This window comes from Micromys minutus (genome assembly GCF_963924665.1).
Source record: "Micromys minutus genome assembly, chromosome: 1".
Lineage (NCBI taxonomy): Eukaryota > Metazoa > Chordata > Mammalia > Rodentia > Muridae > Micromys > Micromys minutus.
In genome coordinates this window covers 85826189-85851257 of record NC_137969.1, presented here as the reverse complement: position 1 = coordinate 85851257, position 25069 = coordinate 85826189, and the positions used below count along the sequence as shown (strand labels likewise).

General features: G+C 46.2%; 1 pseudogene across 1 annotated transcript; it reads left to right on the top strand.

Moving 5' to 3' along the window:
• Positions 1 to 23714: 23714 nt before the first annotated feature.
• LOC308436769 (SNARE-associated protein Snapin-like) lies at positions 23715 to 24120 on the top strand (annotated as a pseudogene). Its single transcript has one exon. The product of its transcript is annotated as an SNARE-associated protein Snapin-like (transcript).
• The last annotated feature ends 949 nt before the right edge of the window (positions 24121 to 25069 follow it).

Sequence of the window (25069 nt, the reverse complement as noted above, 5' to 3'; positions counted from 1 at the left end):
GATGGGTTAGCCAGCATCCCATCAAAGCTCCACATTTCTCAGACTGTTCTTCCATTCCTATGAGCAATCTATCCTTTACAAGTCATGAACAATTTACACAACATAGTTGATCTAGCTGTAACTGTAATAGCATGTTGCATGTTTGGGAAAGCAGAGGCTAAAAGGGGCTAACTAACTCTATCTGAGCCCTGTGATGATAAATGCTCAGCCTGGGACAAAACAAGTCACAGATCCAGGCATAGTGATACACACCTGTAATTTGGGCCACACTTTCTGCTAGAGACCTACATAAGGACATTGGAAGAAGAAAGATTCACTTTTCTTTGATGCTTGCAACACACCTGCCAACACATCTGTTGGAATCTACTTCTGCAGAAGACCAGCTGAAACAGTGAGCCTTGTGGGACTGAGCAACCCCTGGATTCTTGGACTTCCAATTCGCAGCTCACTATTGTTGGGGTATTAGACTACAGACTTAAATCATAACAGATTCTCTTACTATATAGAGACTATCCATAAGTTTTGTGACTCTAGAGAACCCTGACTAATACAAATACCCTTTAACAAATGACCTCTACTGGACAGTTCAAAGAGCCCTCTGTAATGGAAGTGCGTTAGTCTCCTATGGCCATAAGCATGAGAAGTAAACATGATGCAGTTCTTAGGTAGCCTACAGTCAGCTACAGATAAATTTCATAGGACATAAATCAAGCTATCAATATGACCATACTTTCTCTGCAACCTCTAAGAGCTATATAACACTTGACTCTTAAGCCTTTTATGATTTCTAGCATCTGAGGACTTCAGTCCACCACTTCAAACCAGTTTCTTCCAACCTCTCCCTACTCCATCTCCATAATGAAACAGCCAGAGTTGGGGTCAACCTAAAATCAGTGGGAAAATTCCACCACAAACCTCCAAGCATAAGGACCCCCTCCCTTCCAGGAAGAGTAGAGCTAGTTTAGTTCCTGAAACAGCTACAGGCCAAACTGTCAGACAAAGTCACCTGTGACTCCCAACCTATTCCTCCCTTGGGAAGTCCCTAATGGTACACTGACCACAAGTTGGTTTGAAGGTTGCTTCACCCCTCCAATAGTACATAGTACCCTGCCTAGTTACCATTGTTTGAATTCTGTCCCAATTGTTTAAATTCTGCTCTTGTCAATGTATGTACTCCCATGTTTAAGTCTGCTCAGGGTAGTCTCCCTCCCAAAGCAGGGTGACCCCAGCTCGTTGAAATAATAAAGCTCCTCTTGCATTGCATCAATCACTGCCTCTGTGAGTCTCATTCAAGGGGTCCCAGAAGAGGTCCAATTCGAACCTCACAATACCACTTTTCCCTCTATGCTGGTTTGAATAAAAATGGCCCTCATACACTTATAAGGAATGGCAGTATTGGGAGGTGTAGCCTTGTTGAAATGGGTGTGATCTCAATGGCGTAGGTGTGGCCTTGCTGGAGGAAGTGTGTCACTGAGGGTGGGCTTTGGAGTTTCAGAAGTCCAAGCAAGACCCATTGTCACCCATTCTTCTTGCTGCCTGCCATTCTGGATATAGAACTCTCAGCTAATTCTCCAGTTCCGTGTTTGCCTGTGTGCTGCCATGCTTTCCACCATGATGATAAGAGACTAAACCTCTGAAATGTAAGCCAGCCCAAATTAAATGCTTTTCTTTATAAGAGTTGCCTTAGTCATGGTGTCTCTTCACAGCAATAAAACCCTTACTAAGACACCCTGTATGTATGCGGAATCTTCCTCCACTTTTTGTTATAAAAGAAACTTGTGATGGATAAGCCAGCATAATCTTTCCATTTGAAATATTCAAGTTCATTGTATCATTACAAAATCTTTCTCCAAGCACATAATGGCACACATGTAAAAGATATGACAAAACTCATTTATAAAAAGAAAAAAACATGCATAACATGTAATAGGCTCAGTATGGAAGAAGCTGGTATCTTTTAAGGACATTATTCAGCCTTCTCTAGGCAATATCTTCACTCCCAGAATTGCCCACCAGCATGGCCTCAGATAGCACCTGCTCAAACCCCTCACAGGAATTTGTCTGTCTGGAAACTGGTTCCAATACAGGCTGCACTGGCAAGTCACTTTGGGGAGTGTGGGGAAACGTCCTTGCTCCTGCCCAACTTCTACTCACCCCACTTTCTTAGGAAAAGTCCTGCCATAGGCAGATACATAACCTGCCAGGGGAGTCCAGCCAGAATGGATAATGGCATGGAAGACCATGAGAAGCAAGAAGCTCAGTGTCTGTCCTAACCACACAGCCTCTGACAACTGGGAACAGAACAAAGTGTCCATGCTGGCAGGTGGGGGCAGGCAGAAGCGCTTAGTTCTTTTCTCATACCTGTCAGTTCAACAGCTTCCAGGTCCTTGACTCAGACGCCTGGGTTTGAATCAAACAGAAAACCATGTAAATCAGGAAACTGAGTGATCCCCTGAATAAAGGTCCTCAAGTGCCCTGAGGACAAATGGTTATATGGGGCCTTGAGCTAGCCAGGGGAGAGGAATGTTTGAGGGAGAGAGTAAAGATCACATAGTAGGATTTATCTTGCATTCTTACATACTCTTAAATATGTGCTCCTTGAGCTACCAGAGGCAGGGATTCTAGAATTGCATGTACAGTGCCCTGAATATCCAACATAGCATCTGGAAAGGGATGCTGCTGTTTGTGGGCCTGCACGTGGTCCTTACAATTCCTTTTCATGTAGAAGGAAGTTGGGGTCAACACCTTCCCTCTTGGTGTCCTCTTAGGCCTGTTTGTCTACCACAGAGTCTAGAGAAACTGAAATTACAAGATTACAATAAATAGATGTCAGGCACAATGACCTTTCTCTCTTCCATCCCTTCATAATGGAGCTGAAATCTCTTGAGCCTCTCAGCACAGATCTAATTACTGCATTTCCAAGGAGGGGAGGTGAAAGAGGAAACAAGACAAGCAGGACACCTGGGGCAGGAGAATTATTGAAGAACACAATATTAATTCTTTAAATCCATTGTGTTCTTTCTAGGAAATGAGACTGGCTCAGGTCGATTACCAAGTAGACTCCAGAATAGCCCTGCCCATCCCATTCTCTTGGGCAGGAGGACATTTACATGCATGGCCACACATAAACGACCACGCACACATACCTGGCTCCTGAGGCAGAATCACACTAGGTGGTCTGTTTGGGATCACACCTCTGCTCATCTGAAGGAGAATGATTGGTAGGAGACAAAGCTGGCAGCTAAGGCAGGCACAGCCAAATGGTTTCATACCATGCTCTGTCTCCAAAGGCATGCATTTCTTGACTCAATAGAAGGATGATAAACACCTAGAATATAAGCCAACTGTTCAGATTGTCCTGAAACCATGCCACAGTTCTCTGGGAAGAGGACCACTTGGGCACTGAAAAACTCAAAAGTGGCTTCTGGACCCTGGTAGCAACTGCCTGCCATTTGAAGCCAAAGGTCATGCTGGAGCCCACTTCCTACATTACAGCTGTTTCTCCATCTTACATACTTCAGAGACACATGAAGAAGGGCCAAGAGACTACAGAGTGGGAATGTTACCTATAAAGAACCACATGCTTAACCCTCATCCACTTCCTAAGACCTTCATCACCCGGTACGCCATTGGCAGTACCCAGGAGCAAGACAGGCATGTACGCAGAGGTCAGAAAGAACTGAGGTCTGGGGAAATGGAGTCTTTCCTCAAAGCAACTGTGCTGCCTGGAACAAGTGAGGTAAGCCTCACCTCCCTGAGACTCATCTCTTCATCTGTGATGTAAAAGGTGAAATCAGATCCTAAATCCCTTCATAAGCTAAGGTTTGGCCAACTACCTTCCTTTGTTTTTTCTCTTTCTCTAGAACACACTTAGTTGGTTGTTCTGTTGAGTCTTAAAGTACCTCTGTATCTGCTGCTGTCATCAGTGGGCTGCTGTTTGCAGCCACAGAAACTATGTAATTATGGTTTGCATGCCTATGTGGAGTAATCCATGCTGGGTGAGCTCACTTGAGCATCTGGAGACTGGAGATTCAGGCCCTCTCTGGATCAGTCATTGGAGTCTTCACCAGGTAGCTCTGTTCCTGTCTCTCATCCTACGTCCCCACTCTTGTCAGCCAGAAAGATACCTTAAGCACGTGGTCCCCAGGGAGACAGCAAGTTCAACCATGCAAGCCCCTTAGGTTCTAGTCTGGAAACTACACTACCACTCCTGGCTTATTTTCCTACTCAGAGCAAGAAGCATGACCAGATGCAGAAAATGAGGAAATAAAACATGTAAGGGGAGTGGTCAAGACAGAGTGGGCAAAGGGCATTGGTCTATTGCAGCCTATTGTCCTGGTTTGGATAAGGTTGTTAGAGTAGCCAAGGGTCTGCCTTTCTAATCCACCTTCCTAGAGCTGAAGATGGGTTCATGGAGTCCACACATCCTGGGTACATCATACAGGCTCTATCTCTCCTGGGAAAGAGCTGTGAACTCCAGAGCCTGGCAATCTGTACCCAGCCTTGGGGCTCCTTGGGGACAGAACTAAGTCCCTCTGGAGATGATGGGACAAGCAGAAGACCCTGTAAAAAGCAGGCCCTTTGACAGCTCTCACTACTGCAGAGTAGGGGAGGAGGAGGTGAAAAAGGAGGAGGAGGCTCCTGAAAGTGGGGAGGGAAACAGGGAGCCAAGAGGTAGCAGCCTGTCTCTAGAGAGCTGCAAAGATGACCCAGGGAAGAACCAAGGTTTACCAAGGTATCAGAAACCTCTTGCCATGCCCCTAGCCAGGAACTCCGAGCGTTCACTCTATCTCTCCAAAGTTTGTCTTGTTGTTTGAGAACTAGAGAGCGTGACCTCAGAGACTGGGATCAAGCTGTCTGAGTAGGCTTCACCAGTACTCACTGAAGATGGGTGACATCTCCCACCGATAACCTCAGATATCATTGTCTATCCCAGGAGTGGGGACCAGGAGGGGACATCTCCTGTTTCCCATGCCCTTTCCCAGAATTGCCACCTCCACAGAAGCCCCATGTAGCCCGAGGCCTTGTTTCAAGCCTACATAGACGCCATCAAATCCACAAGAGGCTGCTCCATCCATGACTCTTGGCTTGACTCTTCTGGTCTATCCCAGCAGGCTGGCTCCTCTCATCCACATTAAAGGTCAGCTCTTAGACAAGCATTATGGCTGAGCAGCTGGAAACTTAGGATACTGATTTCTAGCTACTAGATCATTCTTTTATCCACCAACTCCCAGGTGAGAAGCCAGGCTCTAAGCGAGGCTGTTCCCTTTTGCCTCAAACAGTAATATCTTTTAACATTTCATCCAGACTCATCTCCCTGAGAATACAAATCACCAAATCCATTCCCACCATCTGGCAAGTGCTTGGAGGTCCCAGGGAAAGATGGACTATGAGAGGCTCCCAAACTGCTTTTCCTCAGTCATTGTCACCAGTCCCCTGATGGCCTTTTGACACCCAATGACAAAGGCTACGGTGGAAAGTGAGAGGAAGTTCTGTAAGTTTGCACACCTGGGGCAGGGCCAAGCAGAAAGGAACCACCAGCTTTCTGGCTGGCCAGCTGTCCAAAGGTGGCCCTCAGCCAAGGCCTCACACACCATCTTTGGCTTCTAGCTGACACATGTATTTATTGAGCTGCTGCCGTGTGACAAGACAGAATGAGGTTGAGAGGAACATATCAGAAAGAAAAATAAACAGATTTCTGCCTCACAGGATCTGCACTTAGTAGAGACTACAGATCACAAACAGTAACTGATAAAAATATTTCAAACTTTGTAACCTTCAGTCCAGAGTGTAAGCACACTGTTGTGCAGTTGGGCACAAGGGCCTCCTTGTGATGAGTGGTTTAAGATGCTCTTTTGACCAGCCAAAAGTCAATCGTATGCTAACAGGATAAGGAACTAGAGAAACAGCAGGCAGAGAGGGAGAATGTGCAAAGACCCTGAGAGAAGTGCTTCTAGCAGGAGAAAAGCTCTTCTAGAAAGAGCAAGAACAGCTACCCACGTGGTGAGCCATGGAGGAAGCGGGTCTCTGCTCTTTGAAGGTTTTAAGCAGGTAGGTGATGCCATTGGTGTTGAACTGCAATTAGTATGGACAAAATTAAAACAAACACTAAAGAGAACTCAAGAGTTTCAAAGTAACCAGGAACAAAGGCATCCTGACACAAGGACTAACAGGACCACACTGCTAAAGGAAGCGTCCGTTTTCCCTAAACAGCTTTAGACTCAGATGAACTTCTATGGAAAATGGTTTGTAATTGCCTTCCCTTGGAATGGTGTCTAATTCAGGTTCCCAGATGCACTGTTTCCGCCAGATTTTCCAATTCCCTTTGAAGTGGAGACACTTTGTTTTCTTTTTTAATGTATGTATTTATGTTTTTATTTGTCCACTTTATATCCAGCTCACTGCCCCCTCCCAGTCACCCCTCCTACAACCCCTTTTCCCTTCCCCTTCTCTGAGAGGGTGAGAACCAACCTGGGTATCCCCCCCCCACCCTGGCACATCAAGTTTCTTTCAAGGCCTGGCGTATCCTTTCCCGCTGAGGACAGACAAGGAGCCCCCGCTTTTGGGATAGGTACTGTTTCAGTTGTTTGAGACTCTTATGACAACACATATTCAGAGAAGCCCAGGTTCAGCCCATGTGCGGTGGTTCAGTCTCTGAGAGCACACAGGGTCCAGGTTAGTTGACTTTGTTGGTCCTCCTGTAGAGTTCCTAGCAGAGACACTTTTCTGTATCTGTGGTTAAAGACAAAAGCAAAAAAACACAGCTACTAATTTAAAATTAGGTGGGAACAAGAATGCTTTTTAAAATAAGAGGTTATAAATTATTATTGGTTCCTTTGACATTTAGAAACTTTTCTACCAAGATACCTTTAGACGACTTGCCAAAAATGCTTACATAGACATTCCCTGAATACACTGCAATGCTGGGTACCTGCCTGGGCTTGGATTTCTAGCCTCAGAAATTCTAGGTGATGTGCCCAGAGCACATTTAAAAAGAGTGATTGATTTGGAGTTAAGCTCCAGTGAACAAAGAAGCAGCAAAGCCCCAGGGCAGCCTGGGAAAGCTCATCAGACACCGCTGACCATGAGATACTAGGATGACCGTTGGAATCATTGCATAAGCATATCCAACTCACTAACATTGAGAAACATCACTGTGACCATGTCCCTTATGTGAGCCTTGCTCAGATGCTGGGGATGGGGAAGGAAGCAATGGCCCAACTGATTTAACAAGGATTGTGCCTTCATACAACCATTTGGCTACACAGCAGGTCTTGTGTAAGAGGTCACTAGAGTGCATCTGGGAATCAGCAGATGGACTGTCTCCAGTGTGATAGAATCTAGATTCTCCAATCACACATCCAGCTCTGCCACCCTTAAAGATGTGAGAGGGTTTCTCCCAACATGAAACACACTCTAAATCATCATTAAAGCTACAGCATCCTCAGATGTCTGCTCTGAAATCTTAAAAGCCACACAGCTGAGTGACCTGAAAGCATTTAGCCTCCTCTCCTCCAAAAGGACTGTGTTCCAGAAGGCCAACAGGCTGAGCAGAAGATTCACTCCATATCACTCACATAGTAACCAAGCATGCTGGTTTGGAAAAATGGCCCACTCCAGGTCCATAGAAAGTAGCACTATTAGGAGGTGTGGCCTTGTCAGAGTAGATGTGGCTTTGTTGGAAGAAGTGTGTCCCCTGAAGGGTAGGGGGCTTTGAAGTCTCAGATGCTCTAGCCAGGCCCAATGGCTTACTCTTTTCCTGCTGCCTGCACATCTGAATAAAAACTCTCAGTTACCTCCCCAGCACCATGTCTGCCTGTGAGCTGCCATGCTTTCCGCCATGATGATACTGGACTAAACCTCTGAACTGTGAGCCAGCCCCAGTTAAATGTTTCTTTATAAGAATTTCTGTGGTCATGGTGTCTCTTCATTCTTCTCAACCCTAACTAAAACAGCAAGAAACCCAGTGTCAATCATATCCAGCTTCTGGGGCCCCCTTTTTCTATGCAACTCCAGGGTTACTATGGAGGACACTTAACCACTAGAATTCTCACCTGCTATTTATGGTCCAGAGGGTACCTCCCTCCCTGACCCTCACCATGTCCTTACAACTGAAAAAGACACAGAAATAGCCTTTTGGTGATTCGATTCACCAGCCTATATTGATCTCAGAAGTTACTCACAAGGCCACAGCATTGAACATCCAAAAATGTAGCAGCTACCAACCTACCACCACAGTGGCCCTTCTATAGGTAAAGCACACAAGGCCCAACAGTCCTCCTCTTATAGCCCCTCTACCAGGAAGGACCACCTCAGCCCCAGAGTCTCTCCTTCCTCTAATATCACCTATACCCAAACAACATACGACTTAAAAGAGGTGAGCTTACCTTTGAATGATGTTTTTGCCCTAACACCAATCATTAGCAAATCCCTAGAGCAAGAAGTTCAGAACTCCAAGTGGGAAATTCTTGGTTACTTTCTGAAGATGACAATATATATGATAGATAGATAGATAGATAGATAGATAGATAGATAGATAGATAGATAGATGGATGGATGGATGGATGGATGGATGGATGGATGGATGGATGGATGGATGGATGGATAGATAGATAGATAGATAGATAGATAGATAGATAGATAGATAGATAGACAGACAGACAGACAAACAAAAAGATAAGTAGACAGACAGACAGATAAAATCCTCTTTGTTTTGTGGAATGTCTCAAGCCAATCAAGGCATGTGAATTAATGAATGAGTTTACATCTTGGTGGTTTGTTTCACCACATAAGTGAAATAAGTAAAAGCAGACTTTTCTGGCAAAGAATGCCAGTGTCTTTGGACCATCCCTGGTGATCGTTGGCTTGGAGCCTGTTGAGATCTCCGTCCTCTCTCCTCATACACAAGCTTGTGTTGTGGGAGGCAAACACACAGCTGCTTACCCAGGGCCCATCGGAAACTTGAAACTAGATCTAGAGAGATGGCTCAGAGGTTAAGAGCACTGACTGCTCTTCCAGAAGTCCAGAGTTCAACTCCCAGCAACCACATGCTGGCTCACAACCATCTGTAATGGGATCTGATGCCCTCTTCTGGTGTGTGAAGACAGTGACAGTGTACTCATATACAGAAAAATAAATCAACCGTTTTATTAAAAAAAGAAACTAGAAGCTGCCTCCAACACTAACAGAATTTGGCTCCGAACATGAGCTCTGGCATCACTGCCCCTCCCTCAGGAGAATCCCTCATATGCCACCCACAGCCACCTCCAGTGCTCCTGAACCTCCCCAAGGGTTCTCAGTAAAAGAAATGGCAGCTGAGCTTCCCTGGCAGCTGTCATAGAGAGGTAGCATCTTTACCCTGAGTGACAATTTGCATGACAGAGAAGTATCTTCACTTGCTCCTGGCCTGAACCTTTCAGTTCTGGACCCAGTGATGGGTAACTGGAGGTGAGAGAGGTCTCTGAGAAGGCACCCAAAAAGACACCAAGCTCACCTGGAGATGTCAGACTGATGTGCACACAAGACTCTCCAGGAATCTGCCAAGCATAGCCTGTCCTCTACTGCTGTCAGAAGTGCCACCAAGCTCTAGAAGACACTTATTCAGTATGAAATACTGTTCCTGGTGAGAAGAAGAATGTGTGTAAGACACCTACACATCCAAATGTTGTCCTGAGCTGCGGGGTCTTGAGGACTCCCTGGTGAGATGCCTGGGATGCTTAATTCAAGTTTCAGAAGTATAAAGTCATTGACTAAGCAGGACTGAATTTACAAGGAGAGAAACATTTTGCTTTTGGAAAACTGAATCCTGAGAAAGATCTAGGAATATTAGCCAGGTCAGTTTGTGAAATGTTACAGTAATGAGCAAACTCTGAACTAGCCAAATGGGTCTATACATTGCCACTAAGACTTGTGACCTGAGTTCCATTCCCTGGGACAAGGCAGAAGAGAACTGACTCCCACAGCTGCCCTCTTACTCACATATTTGTCCTGGGGTGTGTGTGCCTAGATTTCTACACACAATCATAAGCATAAGTACATTGAAAACATGTTTAAAGTAAATCATAAGGTCTTAAACCTGAAGCCTTAATATAACTACACAACCAAGATTTCTTTCTTGTTCACAAAAATTAAAAAAGGGTGCCATCTATCAGGAGAGCATCCTTCATCAGGTAGATGTCTCAAGAAACTCATGACTATCAAGCCAGAGACAGAAAATAATGAAAAGATGTCACATATTTATCTACCTCTGTGTGACAAAAGCTACCATTGCTTCCATGCTTGCAATGTGCTTACATCCTAAAAAAACCTATCATAAATTTAAAGTATTATAAGCAGTAATGCATCTACAAGCCTTAAGCTACTGAACATCCTAATTTACAAACATAAGAAGCTGTAGTGTGCCTTGTTTCCTCTAAGGACACAGACTAAGGACTGAGGTTCAAGGTTCCACCCAGTAAGTACCACAAACCAGCATCATACAGGATAGGATATCACAAGCCCAGGAAAAGAGGATGATTCAAACTTCATAGTAATGTTTTTACTACATGCATATGGCTTTCACACTATAGTAAAAATGAAAAATAGAAATCCAACCACCTTAAGTCAGGGCCCATTTGCAATTCTAAGGGAAGCCAGCATATGTAAAGTGCTTGAGAACATTTAGTTAACTCTATCTTAGCCACATTAAATTTAAAGTTCCAGCTCCTAAATATCTACTCTGGTTACTGAGAGTCCTTCTTATAAAGATTCTAGTGCCTTCCCTTTTGTCCAGGCTACTGTCAAAGGTTCGAGAGTTCTTCCCTCAGCCCATGTTACAAAAGTGCTGCCTAGGAGTCTGCCAGGGGAGAAGACGGCTACTGCCTACCACATTCCCAGGGGTGAACCAGACAGCCACAGGGTGAGGAAACCCTGAATCCTGATAGCCTGTTTACCAACAAGTGTGTATGGAGCACCCACTCTCTGCCAGACACTGCCTCTGGCGATGATGCAGCGGTACCTCAAACGGGAACTCTCTGCTCTCAGTCTAAGTGGGGAGTTGAATGATTTCACAAAAAAATCAAAAAAATTTTTAAAACAACTATGATCTAGGGTGAGTGTCACAAAGGAAGAGATGAGAAGCTCTGTGGTATAACAGAGAAATGGTCCCAACAGAGCACAGAAAAACAAGGCAAAAAGAATAAGGGCACTAAGAGGAAGATGTAGTGAATGCAAAGGCATGGGTCAGCAGGTACACTGGGTGTTGGGGATCTACAGGGTAGCCAGTGAGGCTGAAGCTCAGAGGCAGGGATGCTGTTTAGGAGATGTGATTTCTCTGGGAAACCATGAGTTTTATTTTCACATGAGGCCTTTGTTTCAAGGTAGCCTAAACCAGAGTGGTAATAGTTTAACATGGGCTTTATCCACGGTGTAGGAAAATAGTGTCCTAGTGATTCTTGGTGTAGTCTATGAGGTTGTTTGAAATCATTCTCCCTAAGCCACATGACAGCCCACCAGAGTCCAGCCAAACTCACTGAGGCTTCCAAGGAAAATGCACAGAAAGATACCCAAGATGGCTAGAAAGAGACAGTAGCATACAGCTCCTTCTTTTTTCTCACAGAGATCCCAAATAACAAATAAATGCTTGCATCTTGAGGTAGGTGACCATCAGAAAAGTCTGGAAATCAGTGAAGGGGAGACTGGAACTTTGAAAGTCTCAGAGACCTTGGAGAAGAACACGATTAAAAAGCAGATGTCCCTGTGCTCTAACCTTTGAAGGGTAAAGGTGAAGAAGACCACACCAGCAAACTCCATCAGTATGGGTGCTGGTGATCCCAACTACTGCAAATGTTTGCAATCCCCACACACTTACATCCCATTTAGGTAAGTGACTTGAATTCTGCAAGGTAGCCTTGTTTGGGACCTTATGTAATCTCCCAGCAAACATCAGAGTGCTGTAACCAGGAGCTGTAATAAGACAAGAACTACTGTCTGAGCTAAGCTGCCATAGCGTCATAAGCCTGTGCCTATTCCCATCTCCAGGAAGAAAAAAAAGAAGAGACTAGAGAATTACCCAGAAGCTGGGGGCGGGGGGAAGGACAGCTAGTGTCGACTATAAATTGTGACAGAAACAAGAGAGACCCTGCCTCAAAATACAGTACAAGAGGAGAACTGACTCCCAGAAAGTTGTCCTCTGAGACATCTTTTGCAGGCCCCATGTGACACATGCATGTGAACACACAAAATAAATAAAGGGAAAAATGAAATGTTTAAGTTGTTTAGAAAGTAGAGCAATAATTATTGCAGGTTGAGGGCAAGGGGAGTTTGTATTTGATCAGTCATAACATATGCAATAAACCTCATCAATACGTATCACTAATATACTAATTAAACAACTTTGTTTTTAATTAGCACACAAAGCAATGTTCCCTTATGACATTTTCAGCATGCTTAGATTTGGTTGATTCTCCTTTTAAAAAACAAAATGGACTGTTTTTCAGAATCATTGGTTCAAAGAAGTTAAGCAGTTAAGATATAACTATTTGACTATTGCCTGGCCTGCTCTAAAGAGAACCGGAGGCCATTTGGTCACCACAAGTAATCCCAATTCTGTATCTTACAAACCCAAGAACAAAACCTGCATATTCATTGCATATGGATATTTATTGAGCGCAAGGGAAGGTCACAGCTCCGCATAGGGTCCACTTTTCTTATCCAGTCACCAAGATCGGGGACTCTGAGGAACAAAGCAGATGTGGAAGATTTCTATTTTGCTGAAGGGTTTGGCACACTGCCTCAAGAAACTGAATTTGTAACACTCTTCCTAAGGATGGTGTCATGTGCAGCAATTCTGTCTGCAGGGCTGAAGACAGGGATAGTGCCTGCAGCCCGGCACCATAAAGTGTCACCATGGTCACTGGCATGAGTCTGACTATCTTCTTCCTCTTCTGAAGGGGACAGCAGGTGGCTCTTAGAGAGACCTGCAGCTTCAGTGACAATAAACAGTTTATATTTCTATTCAAAGCTCTTTCAGCCACATCTCTGCTCATGATCTCCACCATCAGGAGTGAGGCTGGAAAACCTCCCACAGGCACAGAGCACACAGGGAGCTGAGGCCCCTGCTCTAACGTCTCTTGCCTGTTGTGAAAGCAAGATATCCCTCAACACAGTGGCTGCTCATAAGAAGGCTGTTTAACTCTTTGGGGATACAAGGAGTGTTCATCTTGCCTGCCAACTTGGGAACGGAGCACCTGCAAACATCTCTAGGTGGATCTGAGAGGTCATTTTTAGGAAGAATTAACTGAGGGGAGAGACCGTCCTCCCAAACAGATGGTACCTTCTGGAAGGCGCCTTAAAGGTCCATAAAAAGAGGTCCAAGGAAAACTAGGTACTGTTTGCTTGCTTGATTTCCCTTCTTGGTGAGTGTGCCTGTGCTACCGTTGATGATGCTGCCGCTGCTGTTCACGATGGTGGTGGTGCTGATGCCGCCTCCACTTGCATGAGAATCTAGCTTCTTTGGCTCTTTAATACAAACTAAGACAAGTGACTTTCCAAGACCTTCAGAGCCAAACTGAGCCACCAAGATATCCAGCTTCAGGCACTGACCTGGGCTTTCAGTCTCTCTGACAAGCAGATAATCACTGGACCCTAGTTCCTACCAAGGGAGCCAGTCCAGTAAGTTCCTTTCCATAATGTGTTCATTCCATTAGCCTGTTCCTGTACAGTACTCTAATACACAGAGCATACTACTTTTAACCAGGATATTTGTTTGTATGTGGCACGAATGCACATGTATGTTGTAAATGTGCACGCACAGGAATACATGCCATGATGCATGTGTGGAAGTCAGAGAATAATTCCTGAGTTGTTTCTTATGTTCCACCTTATTAAACTAGGGTCTCCCTTGATGTTTCTGCTACTGAGCTTTATACCCCAGGGTAGCTATGTAGAGAGCAACCAAGTGGTTCTTCGGTCCCTTCCTCCCATATCCCTGTAGAGTGCAAAGGGTAGAGACATACACCGCTGCATCTGGCCTTTTGTGTGGTGCAGTGATTGAGTGAAGTTCTTACCAGAAGCTTGTTGTTGATGTAGCACAGCTTCATCAAAGACCCAAGTGCCCCTGGGAGTGGCAAAGCCTTCCTCAGGTCCATGTGTGGATGTTAATAGAGTGTCTAGAAAAAAAATGTCCACCTTATCTTTCTCCCCAACCCCCTTGTTTATGGACTGAAACCTTCTCTCTACAGACACAGCTCCTACAAAGATTAGTTAAGGTTGCCTCCTTGTTCAGCTGTGTGTAACAACCCTGCCTCCCCATTCAACTGTGTACAATAAATACTCCGTGATTCTGAGGTACTGGGACTTCTCCATCAGAAGGCCCAGTTCACCTAATTTCAACTTGTCTGTACATATGTCTGTCTTTTTTTTTTTTTTTAATTCCCTTGCCATCCCAGTTAGGCAAGTTTCTGGAGACGCTCCACACACAGAGGCAGAAGCCATAACTACCCAATAGCTACGGAAGATGAAAAACAGAACAAGCCCCAGAGGCCAACAGCCCTTCCTGAAAACACATGCGAAACTGCAGAGGCACACTGTTCTGCAGCCCAGTGCCCCTGGCATCTGTGTCCTATATTTGTGTAAGTAAATGGCAGCTCATTAAGAACACATTAGCAGAGTTAGAACCATGTAAGGAAGGCAACCTCATGAACTCTAAGCCACCAGAGATTTCTCTGATCCGATTGTACGCCGTTGGAGGCATGAAGCAGGCACTGCCGCCTGTTGCCTGTCTGTCCAGCTACATGGGAAAGAATAAATCTTCAGGGAAACACAAAAGAGACTTAATAATAAATATTTGTTAAATGGTGACTGATAGGCCACCTTTGAAAAGACAACATTTTATTAAAAATAGGGAAATGTTTGGTGCAAACTGGTTTGAGGAGGCCTTTCCGTGTCCACAGAAGGCTGGAGGACAACAGTTACAAGACGAAGTCACACATGTCACACATGCAGCCCTATGTCTTCTTTTTACGCAGCTCGCTACATTATGGCACTGATTCAAGAGGCCTGGAGCAGGGCTTAGAAATCCGGAGTTTAAACACGTGTGGAGATTCGTACACACTTCCCTGTTTAGAACCATTTCTCTTGAGCCCTCTTACCCATGGTTGCTACCAATGGAAATCCAACCCAGGCACCTGAGCTAGAGACACGGTTCAGTAGTAGAGCCTAGTTTATATAAGGAGCAAAGCTCAGTCTCCAGGTAAGGGAGGTTGGAGGGACACATGAGCACCACTGGTTCTTCGAGGAGCCAGTTAGGGCTGGCTGGAAGCCAGCAGAGACCTCTGGCAACAGAGCAATTTCCTGTCTGCATCCTGCAACTGGGTGACCTGGATGTGTTCAGTTGCAGCCTCGCGTCCCCCACATGTACAGGGTAAAGAGACGGTGCTCAGTGGCCTCCAACATCTTGATCAGGCTCCTAGATTTTAGAATCCTAGGACACTTGAAGCCTACAGCATTAGGGGGCAAGTTAAGCTCCCCCAGCCCTTTTAATACTTAAACCCCTAAACAAAGGTTACCCTCAGGCACACAAACTGCAGTGCTGGCTTGAGCCCCTTTCTCTGCCTCAGCGCATGCAATGTGGACCAAAAAGAGAGAGGAAACACAGAATCCCTAAAGATCAACCTGGCCAGGAGGCCAAGATCATCTCCATCGCCTGAAGGCTGCCACTGCCCTCGTGATTCTAAATAGGGAGTTAGCACTAATGCCTCTGGTGGGTGAAATGAGGCAGGCCTGTGTCTGACAGGGAAGTACGCCAGTCCTAACTCAGATCTCCATACCCAGACATTAATGTAATCACCAGTTTCCTAGAGCGCTAACTCTCCTCGGCCCCCAGGCAATGCCAAGTTCTGCTCTAAAGGATCAGGCCTCGGCCAGTTTCTAAATGTGCGGAGACAGGAGGCAGCGAGGCTCCTGAAACCATGCAAGTGCCAATTGTGGGGTATTTTTAGCCTCGATTCCTATGGAAAGACAGCTCATGAAATCCTACTCTGTCAGCATCCCCTCCTTCCCTGTCCCGGGAGGAATGGGGTTGCCTTGGTAACCCGACAACATGGATCCACTGCTTAGGGGGACACCTGTAACCCACCCACAGGTTTCACCAAAAGATACCTGGGGATGTTTTCACCTGTAGGCACGAGCCTTTGCCTGGACAGAGCTCCAGAGGAGCACCCCTGCTCCCAAGACTTGGGAGAGTCCAGGAAGCCAATGCTGATGTCACAGTAGAACCCTAGGGGAGACCCTGAAACTTTGAGTTTTCAAAGATATCTAAGCCACCAGGAAAACAACCACAGTGCCTGCTCCGGCTCAAGTCTTTAAATTTTCATGAAACCTCTGCTCCCTGAAGATTAGTCCCTTGGCTTGCTGGAAGGTTAATTATTCATGTGGTATGGTTCTTTGGGGCATCCGGGTCAGGGGTCGATTAACTACGACACCATCTTCCTCCTCCTCTTCTTCCTTCTTTCTGAAGACCTTCCCACTCTTTCCTTGAAAGGGTTGGGGAGAAGATATGCTAAGATGTCCAGCTGGTGCCTCACCTGAGTCATTCCTCCACATCTAATGGGTGCCTAGTTCAGCCCCAAAGTTACCTCACATTGGTACCGAACTTGGAATGATACAAACGGGCTGCTGGTGAACTGTAGAGAAATGTCCAGTGACTGCCTGCTTCCCTGAACTGCAGCAAACAATATGGATGCAGCTGAAGGCAAACCACTTCCATGTCGCACGTGAACGCAGCTGTTTGACCATCTGGAGAAGACATCACCACCACCCTCATTAGCTCTGTGTTGGTCTTGAAGACTTTGCATTGGTCACAACAGGTCTTGGGATGATTGATGCATTAACAGAACAAACACCACCTCCTTTTTCAATTATCTTACTCTCCCACGATGAAAATGCCTCCACTGGATTATTATCCTGTAAAGAATTTCTGCTTATTACTTTTAAAGGAATTTAAGTGAACAGTAGGTTTGTTGGTGGTGGTTTGGTTTGATTTTAATGTGTTAAGGGAAAAGGCAGGATTATCTAAAACCTGCACCAGGAATAACCACTGCCTGGTTTTGGTGACCAGTCTTCACACACACACACACACACACACACACACACACACACACACACACACACACACATATCCTATGTGTGTCTGCATGTGTGGCTTTAACACCGTTGCTCCACATATGCTGAGACACTTGTGACCTTGTCCTCCGATCTTCCTGGTACAGGGTGTTTGTGAGCACATCCTATAGGCTTCCACCCACCTCCCTCCACACTGGATACCAAAACCTGCACATTCCCTTCCAGGAGGCCCTCCTTCTCAAATCCAGCTCAGACTCCGGGGCCTCCTCTTGCAGAACCCCCTGACCATTCCTGAAGCAGGAGGCCAAACATGCTCAAAGACTCTACCAGAATTCTGTAAGGGAGGCTTGGAAGCAGCACTCAGACTCTATGTATCCCTCTTTGTCATCTTCTGGTACGTTCCTTCTGCATTTCTGCTCTGGCCTGACTGTCTGCCACCACCAAGACCCTCTGCAGCTGCCATTCCTCAAGCCTCTTCTACCCTTTTCATAAATATCATAAGGGTCATTTTCTCCTTCACATGAACTCCTCATTGGCACCTTCACGGTGAAGCCTGATTGGCCACCTCAACCTTCACCCAAGCCCCAGGACACCTTTCTCTTCTCCAGCTGCCTTTCTGTAAGGATACAACCTTCATTGCCAACTCAACTGGATTGGGAGTCACTTAGGAAGCCCACTCAAAATGTGAGTAGCCCCATCCCATTGGCTGCATGCACCAGCCTGACAGCTATGCCACCTTGAAATCTCCACCAATAGCTTCGTCCATTGCTTTTAAACTTGACATTTTTCAGATGGTCAGAACCTAAACAGAGTAGAGCCATGTTCTTCGCTGGCTCAAAGGGGAAAAACAAAATTAAGTTGGACACCAGTGTTTCTTTCTCTGTTTTCTGACTGTGAGGAACAATGTGACCCTTCTGTGATGAACCGTATCACCTCAAACAAGCCAAAATAAAGCCTTTCTTCAGCTGTTTCTTGCCAGATACTTGGTCCCAACAAGACGTATCTCTCACCTATTGCTCCCTAGAAAGAAAACTTGGTGTTGCAGGATGGGGGTGGCCGAGTAAGTGTGTGCTGGATAAATTAATCTTGACTCTTCTGGTTGTAGGGGTTTGAGATAGCCAGCAAGTATTCATGAACTAAGTTCTCTCTACAGCAACACCTTCCAGATGGAAAAGTACAGGGTCTTGCATCCATGAGGCAGCCACCTACCTGTAACACACGTCCTCTGCTCCCTAGACTCCAGGAGAAATGGCACTCCTCTCCAGATGCGGTTATAGTCCATATTTTCAACTTGATCCCCACACAGACCCTGAGAGCATCCCACCTTGGAAGGGTCTTGAATAGCTTCCTACATTTAACCTGCTCAGTTAGGACACTTTCCCCACATCCTTAACATGGGCACAAGCCAGCCAAAGTTTGGGCCGGGCCTCAGTTGTTGGCTTCTGGATGGTAGCCTCCAGAAGAGTGTACAGTCACTGTGCACCCACCATGCGTGGTGTTTACCCTACTCGCTTTGGTCTTGCTCTGGTCCACTCTTTTCTATCAGCATCCCAGATATCTCCTTTAGAGTAGGAATGTTTGCTGTATGTCACTGTCTACTGAAAGTCCCAGTGGGAAGCGAGACAGAAACATCTGCCCAGGGGACTGAGGAGGCCATAGCAGAAAGGGAGTTTTGGTTTCTGGTTTTGTTTTGTTTGTCAGGTGAAAGAGAAAGAGTTTGCACCTGGGCTACAGCATGTAAGTGTCAGTCAGGAGTCCTTCATCCTCATGGATTCTAGAGATGAAACTCAGGCCAGCAGTCTCTGTGGCAAATACCTCTAATTGGTAAGCCATCTTGCCAGCCTTTGTTGTCTTCGGAAAGCTTATAAAGATATATATAGCTATGGATAGACATAGATGTAGTAAAACCCAACTTCCTTCCTTTGACCTTTGTTCGACATTTTAACCTGGGGAAAGAAGCAGCTCTAGGGTGGAGTCATTGTCCTGGCCACAAGACTTCTGTCCTCTGCCCAGAAAGTCACACACACAGAGAGAGAAACACAGACACACGGGCATTACACACATCAACACAGGGACACACACTGGTACATACACAGATACGCACAGACATAAAGACACAGATACACAGAGGCATGCGTGTATGCACACATGCACAGCAGAGAGACGGAGGGAGGAAGAGAGAGAGCATTCACAACCCAGATGGCAGGAGTCTGAGTGCCAAGCTCTCTCTGGCAAAAGGCTGTCTGCCTCCTCCCCTCAGCATGTCGAGGATCAGAAATACAGAGAACAGGACATTTCCCAGGGTCGCCCTTGACCTTGCTATCAGAACAAGAAGCTCATGCATCCAGCTGCTTCCATGGCCAGCACAGTTGTCTTCTCCACAGCTCTCCCTCGGTGAGGTGCCCCTGGAAAGGAAAAGGTCAGCACACTCCCAAGCTTTCTGCCACTGTGGTTCAGAAAGCAGGAATCCAGACTTGGTCAACAGCAAGGATGGGAAGGGAAGGAGACTGAGCCACCCCACTGTGCTGAATCCCTGCCATCCAACAGGCAGATGGTCCCCTTAGCCCCAGGAAGAGGTGGGCAGCCAAGGTGGACACCGACTCTACGAACAACTCAATACTTTTTTTCCCCAGGTGCTAAAAGAGAAAATATCACTGGTCTAGGAAAAAAAGAATCTTAGGTGGGAACATAGCTGAAACTCTACTAGTTGTAGGATTTAAAATCTGCAATTATGTCTTCTTGAATGACACAGAGTAAGGCAAACTGGAGGCTACATGGTACACATGAAACAGCTCAATTACCACTCAGGAGATCTGCAAGGTAAATATTAGGATACTGTGTTAGTTAGGGCTGTATTGCTGTGGCCACATGCAAATCTTATAAGGAAAACATTTCACTGGGGCTGGCCTACAGCTTCAGAGGTTTAGTCCATTATCATCATGGCGGGAAGCGTGGCACTGTCCAGGCAGATGTGGTGCTGGAGAAAAAGCCAACAGTTCTACATCTTAGTCCAAAGGCAGCAGAAGAACCTTGTGCCACACTGGGTATTGCCCCTACAGTGAAACACTTACTCCAAGAAGGCCACACCCCTCCAAGAAAGCCACACCTCCTAGTAGTGCCACTTCCTATGGGCCAAGCATTCAAATACATGAGTCTATGGGGCCAAACCTCTTCAAAGCACCACAGGTTCCATATTATTCTGGTAATTACTTGACACTCCAAGAAGTTGGGAACAGCTCATAGAGTGGCATCTCTGTGAACTCTTTATGTTCCATTGATCTTGGATGGATGGATGGATGGATGAACAGATGGGCAGATGGATAGGACAGATGAAGAGAAGCAACAGCAACTGAACTACAGAGCCTTTCAGCCAGCAAAGCTAATGATATGGTGGCTATTTAAAGGAATCAATTAGGCTGATTGGTAATTAGCATTTCAGCAGTTAAGAGGAGCGAGAAGGAGGGACTATTCTTACCAGAACGTGTACTCTGGAACCAGGCTGCCTCGGATCCACGACAGCGCAGCTGAGTAACCTTGGTCTGGTTATTTACTCTCTCTGAACTCCAGTTTTCTAATTAAAATGAAATTGTTATTACCAGCAGAGTGACTGGGAAAATCAAGTACATTTTATAAAACAATATGCTTATCACTTGTAACAATACTTGCTAATTTCACGTGATCTGACATTACCTGGGAGATCCCTGAAGACACAATACTTGCTAATTTCACGTGATCTGACATTACCTGGGAGATCCCTGAAGACATCTAGGTGAGATGATTGGGCCTCTGGACATGCCTACGGAGGATTGTAGGCCTGTATGGCAAGATTTTGTCTTTTAAAAAAAAATGAAGGTTGCAGAGATTGTCCAGCAGTTAAGAGTACTTACTGCTCTTCTAGAGGACCCTGTTCAATCCCAGAGTCCATGTGGTAGCTCATAACGACCTGTAACTGCTGCTCTCAAAGCTCTGATGGCTAGACACACACAAAATTTGTAGACATACAAAAGGCAAAACACCCACACATATAAAATAAAATTTAAAGCTTGGTTTGGTGGCACATGCCTTTAATCCCAGCACACAGGATATAAGCAGGCAAATCTCTGTGCAGCCTTGTTTACATAGCAACCAGGATAGCTAGTACTACATAAAAAGATTCTTTCAGAGAGGGGGGGAAGAGAGACAGGGTAGGGGGAGAGGGGGAGAGAGGAGGAGGGAGAGAGGGAGAGAGAAAGAGAGGGAAGGAGAGAGAGGGAGAAAGAGAGTGAGAAAGAGGAAGGGGAGAGAGGGAGGGAAAGAGAGAGAAGGAGGGTTTATTGGACTGGCTTACATGACTGGGGTTGCTATTTTAGTGCCATACATTCATACACTGAAAAGTAGAAAACATGGAAGCTTCTAGCTCAGCAGTCCAGTCTAGACTGAAGGTCTAGAAACCTCCTAGGAAGTCACACTGCTGAGCTCACATTAAAAGGTTGAAAGATCCTGAGTGAGGTGACCCAGTCACAAAAAAGCACACATGGTATGCACTCACTGCTAAGCGGATACTAGTCCAAAATGCTTTGGTTCTTGTCATTTAATAGTAGGAGGGCCTAAGGGGGGATGCTTGAATCTCACTCACAAGGGGAAATAAAATGGACATCAAGGGTGGTTAGAGGGACAACGGAGTGGGGAGGAAAATGGGGACAGGGATCTGGTGTAGGGAAGAGGAGTAAGAGAGCTGGAGGAGGGAACGGAAATGGTGCAAGGGCATATCTCTGGGATAAGCAGGAGACCTGGGAGGGGGGTAGAGTCCCAGAAGTCTATGGGGGTGACCCTAACTGAGACCACCATCAGAGGAAGATATGGAGTCTGAGGTGGCCACCTCCTGTAGGCAGGTGGGACTTTCAATGGATGGAGGGGACACCAACCCACTCACAAAACCTTCTACCTGAAGTTTGTCCTGCCTACAAAGAGATGTGCAGGGATAAAGATGGAGTAGAGATTGAGGGGACTGGCCCAACGTGAGACCCACCCAATAGGAGAGAGCCAATCCCTGACACTATTAATGATGCACTGCTACTCTTGGAGACAAGAGCCTGGCATAACTGGCTTCTGAGAGGCTTCCTCCAGCAGCTGATGGAAACAGATGCAGAGACCCACAGAGATTAAACCACCAACCAAAGTGCTGGTGCTGGACCTAGGCCTCTTCCACACTAGTAGCAGATGTGCAGCGTGGTCTACATGTGGGTCCCTTAACAGTTGGAGAGGGGGCTGACTCTGACTCTGTTGTGTTCCCTTTGTCTCCCCTCCCCCTAAAGGGGCTGCCTTGCTTGGGCTCAGCGAGAGAGAATAAAACTAGTCTTACTTCAACTTAATCTGCCAAGGCAAGGTGGTGTCCATGGGAGCCGGGGAGCCTTCTCTTCCTTCCCCCTTGTGGAGGGGGAGTGGAGGGTGAGACTGGGAGGGGGGTCTGCAGTGGGGATATAAAGTGAATAAATAAATAGTTGTAACAATAATAATAATTCTAGGAATGATTTTCATCATTTTCAACTGGAGCTAGTAGGTAGCAGAGATATCACACACTTTTTTCCCCCAAGACAGGGTTTCTCTGTGTAGCCCTGGCTTTCCTGGAACTCCTTTTGTAGACCAGGCTGGCCTTGAACTCATAGATATCCACCTGCCTCTGCCTCCCACATGCTGGCCTGTATATGGACATTCACAGCTTCTTTCACAAGATGGACTCTGTGTCCTTTGTGAGCTCCGGGGGTACAACAGAGTGGGGTCTCTTAAGAATGTTACTCTGTACAGTAACAGAAGGGTGAAAGACCAAAACCTACTGACGGTGTGGACAGAAAACAGGAAGAGGTGACCCTCAAGTCCTTGGGTACTTAGGGAAGTTAAATTTGTAGACTTTAGGCTCCGTCCTATGAAGCAGAAGCTTCTTCAGGTTCTCATGGCATATCGATCCCCTGGGACTCCATCCTTGCTAAGGGAGCATCACACATGTGAGACATTCTGAGATACTTTGCACTGGGGCTGTGATGCTGATGGGAAAGGTGAGAAATGTGTGCCAAGCTGTTGGGAGAATGCAAAGTAGCCAGCAAGGCCAGAGCTAAGCTCACAGGAAGGAGGCAGGAGATGTGAGGAGGTTCTGGAGCTGATGCCAACGTGCACCAAATGCCTCACTAAGGGATGTGTGGCTTACCCATAGTTCCAGGAACCCCTGGAGGCAATGAGATAGAAGTGACCCACAGACACTTGAGACCCTGTCTGTCTTGGTAATCCCCATATCAAATGCCCTGTTTCAGGTATCTGGATCAGTATGTGGCACATTTATGAAAGAAAGGAAGGATGGCAAGGAAGGGAAAAGAAAGGGAAGGGAGAGAATAAAGACAGAGAAAAGGAGGGAGACCTGGGTAGACTCACATTAGAGAATATGCTCAAATGCAGGTGTCGAGGGAGCAGTCAGGACCCCTGTTAACAAGTCACAGCAATAGCCCAGGTAAGAACTGGCAAGGAGATTCAGAGGCAACAGAAGGGGGGTGGTTACAGTCAGTCAGCAAGGGTAGTCTCAGCGAGATAAGCTGAGTGTACCTGGAGGCCCTCAAGGCAGGCTGAGAGTGTTAGAGCAGTTTGCAATGGCCCAGGCTGGTTCTGCTGCCATGTCAAGGGACCCCAGTGACAGGGCCTGTAGGTGGCGAGCTCTTTGCAGAGGGGCTCCTGGAGTTCCAGAGACCCGCTGTCCAGCAGCTCCACTCTGACGTGCACACAGCCAGAGAAAGCCAAGTAGAGCTCCAGGAACAAATTAACAACCTAGCTACAGAACTGTGCCGGATTAATGAGGATCAGAAGGTGGCCCTGGATCTGGACCCCTATGTTAAGAAGCTGCTTAATGCCAGGCGACGAGTTGTCCTGGTCAACAATATTTTACAGAATGCAGAGGAAAGACTAAGGCGGTTTAACCATGGTGTGGCCAAGGAAACAGCTCAGAGGGAAGCCATGTTGGATTCAGGAGTGTATCCTCCTGGGTCTCCAAGCAAATAAGCACGGGCCTGTGACCCGAGAATATAAGTACTGTTCTCCAACTGCTTTGTCTTGGTAGACATGTGAAGGTTCCAGAAGTCTCTGTTGACATTTGATTTGTTTGCACTATGTACTCATGCATGTAGCAGCCTCAAGAAACATGCCTACAACAGGACTGTTTCTAAAGAACCTCCATTACAGCTTGTCCAAGAATGAGCTTCTAACTTTTGGGTTTTGTTTCTTGAGACAAGGTCTCAATATGTAACCCAGGCTGGCCTCAAACATATCTTCTTGCCTTGGCCTCCTGAATGCTGGGATCCTCATAGGCATGTGTCAGGGCGCCTGGCTCATGCCTCTGTGCATTTTCTCCCAAAGAATACTAAATAGATTAGGCTTCATGTGGTAGAAAATTGGAAAGACAGCGGAGATTTAGTGCAGAAAGTATGCTTCTACTTCTCCACCCTGCTTCACCACCGTCCCTCTCAGAAGGTAATAACCTTCCCAGAAACATACACATTTTTAAAGTTTAACTCCTATTAACAGGTATCTGAAATGTTGCCTTCATTGCTGCCCAAGGAGAGCAAGACAGATAACATGAGAGCCCAGGATCAAGGGCAGAGCCTTGACAGCGAAGAGTCCCTAGGCTTTTGTGATTTCGTTGTGTAGGCTACATGTTTTAAAGGCTAGAAGGATGGCTCAATGGTTAAGAGCACTGGTGGTTCTTCCAGGTGGAGTTCAGTTCCCAGCACCCACTTGGTGACTCAGAGCAGTCTCTAACCCCAGTTCCAGGGGAACCCAGTGCACTGTCTGGCCTTTTTGGGTATGGCACACACATGATGCAGGTAAAATATCCATTCTCATAAAATAAAAGGTTAAAAGTTACCTATCTAAGCGCCATCCTTTCCAGGCCTACTCTACCATTGTTAACCATACTGGACTCTTATCACTGGGGCCTGGGCAGTTTTCTTTA